Below are 5,796 nucleotides of genomic sequence, written 5' to 3'. Positions count from 1 at the left end.
TTTCAATGTAGACCCATGCTTAATCCCCACAAACAACACTTTGGAGGGGGGTATGAGTGGCTCAATGAATGACGACTGAGATCTTTGTGATCTCCAGTTTGATTTTGATGGCGTATGGGTTTTACCACCAGTGAGCATTCGGGCGGGTGTGTTTATCTCAGAACTGGAGATAACTTGAAGACGCTTAAGGACTCCGTATAGAGTACCTAGACAATTCTCAGTTTGTTGGTTGTAAAGAAGGATCAAGTTATTCTACAAAGGGAGACAAAAATGAGAAAGATGAGAATAATTTGTAGTCACACAAAAAATCCATCAAAAAAATAAAAAAACCATAACTCCAAATTTAATAAAAAACGAAAAAAAATAAAAACACAAAAACGTTTCCACCGTCTTTCTCGTTCTAAAAAAAAACAATGTTGAGTGAAAAACATCATTGTGTTTTTTTTTGTTTATCATTGTGTTTTGTGTTTATTTTCGTCATTGATTGTGTCTTTTTTTCTTGATATTGTGTTATATTACTCAACATTGTATTATATTTTGTTCGGCATTGTGTTACAATATTTTGCGATCTATTGTGTTTTTTTAATTATAATTGTGTCTTTTGTTCATTTCTGTCATTGTGTCTTTGATTACGATATTGTGTTTTTTCGTCGGTTTTATTTTTTTTTGAACTGGAATGACGAGTGAAACATTTTAATTTTTAAATTTTTTTCGTTTTTTATTTATATTTTGAGTTATGATTTTTTTATATTATTATATTTTTAAATTTATTTTTAAAAAGTTTTTTTATAGTAATAAATCATTCTAACACTTCTCATTTTTTAACTTCATCTCAATTTTAACTTTACCCTGGAAAGAAAAAAAAGGTATTTGATGTTTATAGAAATAAGTGTAGCATCCCATCACTTACATAGTTACATATCAATATTAACTTTATTAATAATAATTATTTCCATGCCACAACACCCATGATGTTACAACTTACAATAGCAAAGGAAAGTAATATACAACATGCTCAAAGTAACATTATTAAAGTATAGTTCAAAAGCTATATTTCTTAAACATTGATCTTTTGATCTCCGTTACAAGCGACTGATTAGCAATGCTATAACCACCATCCACCACCAAGTTAACTCCACACACAAACTTACTCTCATCACTCCCTAAATACAATGCCGCCATCGCCACATTCTCCACCGTAGGCGCCACGCCTTCCAAAACGGCCGATGCACCCACACATTCATCCACCACCGCCTTCTCCGTCCCGAGCGCATTAACCAATAGCGGTGTAGCCACACCATAAGGCGAAATACAGTTCACTCGTATACCATATTCTCCCAACTCTACGCATAAGTTCTTCATCAAGCCCACCACCGAGTACTTTGACGCAGTGTAGGCGTGAGTCGTTCCACAAGCGACCACGGGCGCTATACTCGAGGTAAACAAAATCACCCCGTGCTTCTCTGGGATCATGACTCGAGCAGCGTTTTTGGCTCCCAAGAATGAACCAAACACGTTTACATCGAAAACACGCTTGAAATTTTCGATACTTGTGTTTAGGATTGTGCTATTTGAGTCGCTGGAGATGCCTGCCTTGTTGAACATGATGTTATGAGGAGATAAAGTTTAGGGACCAAAGTGAATAGCTTAATGCCTAAGTTATCTTTTTTTGGAAAAAAAAACGATCAACATAGACATATCCAATATAATTTTCCCACCTGAGCTCGTTGGGCATCTCTAGGCACCAAACGAGGACAACATATCTTCCTTTCAACATGACTTGCACATATCTAATGTTGACATGTGATGATGTGAATTGGTTGCCTAAACTTAGACCACTCCCATTGGAGAGGTTTTGGTTGTTTGTACGGAGATAAAAGCAAAATGAAAACTTAATTTAATTCACCAACTTGGTTGGTATATCGACTTCAAGTCGGTGACCACGCAACAACCCATAATTTATTTATGTCAAAACCTTGTTGCAATAAACCCATAATTTATTTATGACATAAATAAATTATGGTTTGGTGGTGTACTACCTTTGTCAGTCACAACCGACTTGAGGTCGATACATCAACTAAGTGGTGGCGTTGATAGCCGAAAGACAAGGGTGGGTAAAAGTGAAATTGCACTGCTTGCTGTGCGCCCATATAATGTATACATGTGTGAACCCTCAGGTGGGCAAAAGTGAAATTGCACTAATTTTGACGTTATTTTACTAATCTCGTGAAAATAACGTTAAAAGTGGCGGAAGGTTAATCAGGCATCATGTGATGGCGTTGATAGCCGAAAGACAATGGTACACGCACTAATCGGCTGTTGTCCCGATGGTTGAGTGTTATGTGCCTTATGTCCAAGGCTTGATGCAAAACTACTATCAAGCCGGGGTCTCACCGGAAGCAGTCTCTCTATTCCTACGGGGTAGAGGTAATGTTGTCTACATCTTACCCTCCTCAGATCCTACCATAGCTTTGCTGTTGGTGGGATTTACTGAGTACGATGATGATATAATTGGTTTGTTTATATATACCTTATCATCCCAACTTATTTTTATGCTTATCGATTAAAAAAATAAAATATAAAAAGTATAAAAATCAAAATATGTAGAAAACTAATTCTCTATTTAAAGAGAACTAGGTTGTTACCCGGCGCGTTGCGCCAGGCGTGCTGGGCAGTTTTGTGTTGGTTACACCCGGCGTCGTTTTCGTAAGTTGACGCGAATTCGGTTAGTATCGCAACATTCTTTACGGTATCAAAACCAAACCCAAAAAATATTTCCTCAAACTGACGTATTTAAAACAAATTAAAAAACAAAATACCAAACCACCTAACTTTTTAATTGCTTGACTAAGTATGAAATCTATAAATACAAAAATCTAACTAATTTTGTTTAAAAAAACAAATAAAAAATGGCTTCAAGAAGATTCGAACTAGGGACTTGCAAGCTGCAACAACAAAACAATACCACAACAGCAGCTTCCTTTTTTGTAACTTTTATTAGTTTCAAATGAACAAATACTAAAACAAAAACCAAAAAAAAAATCCGAAAAAAAGGCCTCCAGGAGGCTCGAACTAAGGGCCTACAGCTTGGAACAACACAATAAAACCACCACACCAGCTTCTACTTTTGTTATTTCATCTGGCTTCAAAAGTTGTTTGTATTTTAGCAGGTTAATTTTATTTGTACCGGATTCCACCCACCCCACATGATGTATTAGTTTACCAAAATTTACATATACTGATTATTATATAACGGGGAAAGTGAATATAGGACTGTTACACATCTAACTTAGATGTGAAACTCATCAAAACTACGTAGTTTTGATTAAATCCAATTAAAAAATTAATTTATTCACTTTCAATTCCTGTTTTCCCTCCACATAGATAGAAATTAATTTGAGTGTTGTTAGTCTAGTTGCTACAAAAGCATCTCGAACATGACAAATGAAACTCTAACTCGGGCTCTTTTTTAAGTAATCTTATTTTTGGCTCAAACTTGTTTTAGATAAACTTGACTGGAGCTTTTATCAAGCTGATCTCTAGTAGTTAACAAAAGATTTGGCTTGTCTGCACCATACACGAATCGGAACAAACATGTGTCATCAACAGTTCCATTGAAACCACCTATGTGACCATGTCATCCGGTTCTTACTTCTTTTAGCCATCCAATTGAAATCAACATTCAACCGACAAATTTCATTGTATTTGTGAAGCATGCATAACATTTATGTTCTCCATCTTTAATTGCATATGTTCTTCCTTATTTATTTTAACAAAAAAAAAAGCACCTCAAGAGGCTTGAACTCACGACCTTAAACTTGCAACAACACAACAAAACCACCCCACTAGCTTCCATTTTGTTTATTTCTTTTAGTTTCAAATAGATAAATTTTCAAACAGATTTCGAAAATAATAATAATAAAAAAAAAAAGTTAGTGACTGCTACATGACAGCCACTGATTGGACCACAATTTTTCTACTGTAGCTATGGGTTTCCATTTATATATAGTACAATTAGACATATTTCTATCACCACATTCTCCACTTATAATCTTTTTTAATTTTTCTACTATATTTTCGGTTATGGATCCAAATTTTTGTTTCGAACCTAATGGTTCGAAAGATTTTTCGAATGCTCAGTATGATGGAAACTCTTCTTTATTTCAGATAAACTTCTCATTATATATATTTATTAAATAAAAAAATTGGTTGGGTAGGATTGGGTTATGAAAGAGAGTGAAAATTTGAGTTTGGTTGGGTTGTGTAGGTGAAAGAGATAGAAATTAGTTTTTTAATAAAAAGTTGGGTTAGGTTGGATTGGGTTGAGTTACGAATGAGAATAGTCTTAGATAAGTATGCGAGACAGTTGTCTCGTCTTACATGGGCTATAGCGGAGCCTAGCGGGTCCTGACAAGGCGCCTTTCTAAGACAACTTTCTAGACTACTTATTCAAGTTTAGATAACCGGTTAGCCTAACTGGAACACATGACATCATAAGAGATTCACCAAGTCATATTGAAAAGAAGACATGCTGGGCTTACTTGGTGCCGAAGGAGCTTATGTGGACAAATCCTATTGGATATGTCAATATTGGTTGGGTATTTTTTTTTTTTTTGACTATTTTGAAAACTCAAACATGCCTATTTTGATCATTTTTCCTTAACAAAATCAGCAAGCGCTTCATCAGGATCATGACTCAAGCAACGAATCGAACAAGTTTACATTGAAAACACGTTTGAAATTTTTGATACTTGTTCTGAAAATGGTGTTGATTGGGTCATCGAAGATACCTGCATTGTTGAGCATGATATCAAGCTTTCCATATTTAGAAATGGTTGTCTACGAGGTTCTTAACATCAGAATCGTTAGCGACGTCACAATGAAAATACACGACACAATCATTTCCGAATTTAGAAAGTAAGTCTTGACAAATGTATGTTCCTAGTTCGTCTTGGATGTCTGCGATCACCACTTTGGCCCCGTGTTTGGCGAAAAGCCTCACCGTGCTTTCTCCAAAACCGCTAGCAACGCCAGTGACTATGGCGACGTTATCTTTTAGTCTGTAAGCATGTAGAATGAATCAATTAATTAGTGAAAGTGAACGCATAAGATTAAATAAAACTAAAATTGTAAGTGTCTCTTAAATTGTGAGAGTTCAAGTTTTCAGTTCAAAAATAAAGAAAATGATGATGACGACGACGACCACCTTTTGGTACATGGGGATGATGAAGTATGACACAAAAGGGAGTTCATGTTAAGAAGTATGGCATAAAATGGTGTCTAAATGCAATGTATGGGTTATATATAGGTGGTTAGTTATAGTTATAATTTATAAAGAAAAATATAATATTTCTATAAAGCTTAAAAGGCTGTTGGCAGGTAACAGGTTAAGCTGATAGTCGTTCACAATAAAAAGTTAGGCTGGTAGCGTTATATAGATTAGATATAGAGTGTACTAGGTAGGTGATTTGTGCGTCGATCTGTTTATCGAAGCTTACAAACAACATGCAATATTTATTATTTAACGACCTACGAATAAAGCCTGACTACTTAGGACAACCAATGGCAATATGTGATCTCATACACACACGATCATAGACATCGTTGGGTAACTCCTGCACACCATCTCCAATTTTGGGGAAAACCTGTCGCTTGAAGGCCCACTGCAGTGAAACTCGGTTGAAATCGGATTCGAACTTAAGCCAAAATCTTCATTTTCTGTCCAAATTTTCAATGCCGATTGAGCTAAAGCATATTGAAATACAATACAACACAATACAATCTTTTCTTTTTAGT

General features: G+C 35.4%; 1 pseudogene; it reads right to left on the bottom strand.

The window, feature by feature from the left end:
* Positions 1-1,041: 1,041 nt before the first annotated feature.
* On the bottom strand, positions 1,042-5,107 carry LOC143594516 (short chain aldehyde dehydrogenase 1 pseudogene; annotated as a pseudogene).
* Between the last annotated feature and the right edge of the window lie 689 nt (positions 5,108-5,796).

This window comes from Bidens hawaiensis, unplaced genomic scaffold, assembly GCF_021521415.1.
Source record: "Bidens hawaiensis isolate Kalapana, Puna unplaced genomic scaffold, B.hawaiensis_p1.1 tig00043761_1, whole genome shotgun sequence".
NCBI lineage: Eukaryota > Viridiplantae > Streptophyta > Magnoliopsida > Asterales > Asteraceae > Bidens > Bidens hawaiensis.
This window is presented reverse-complemented; position numbering and strand designations above follow the sequence as displayed.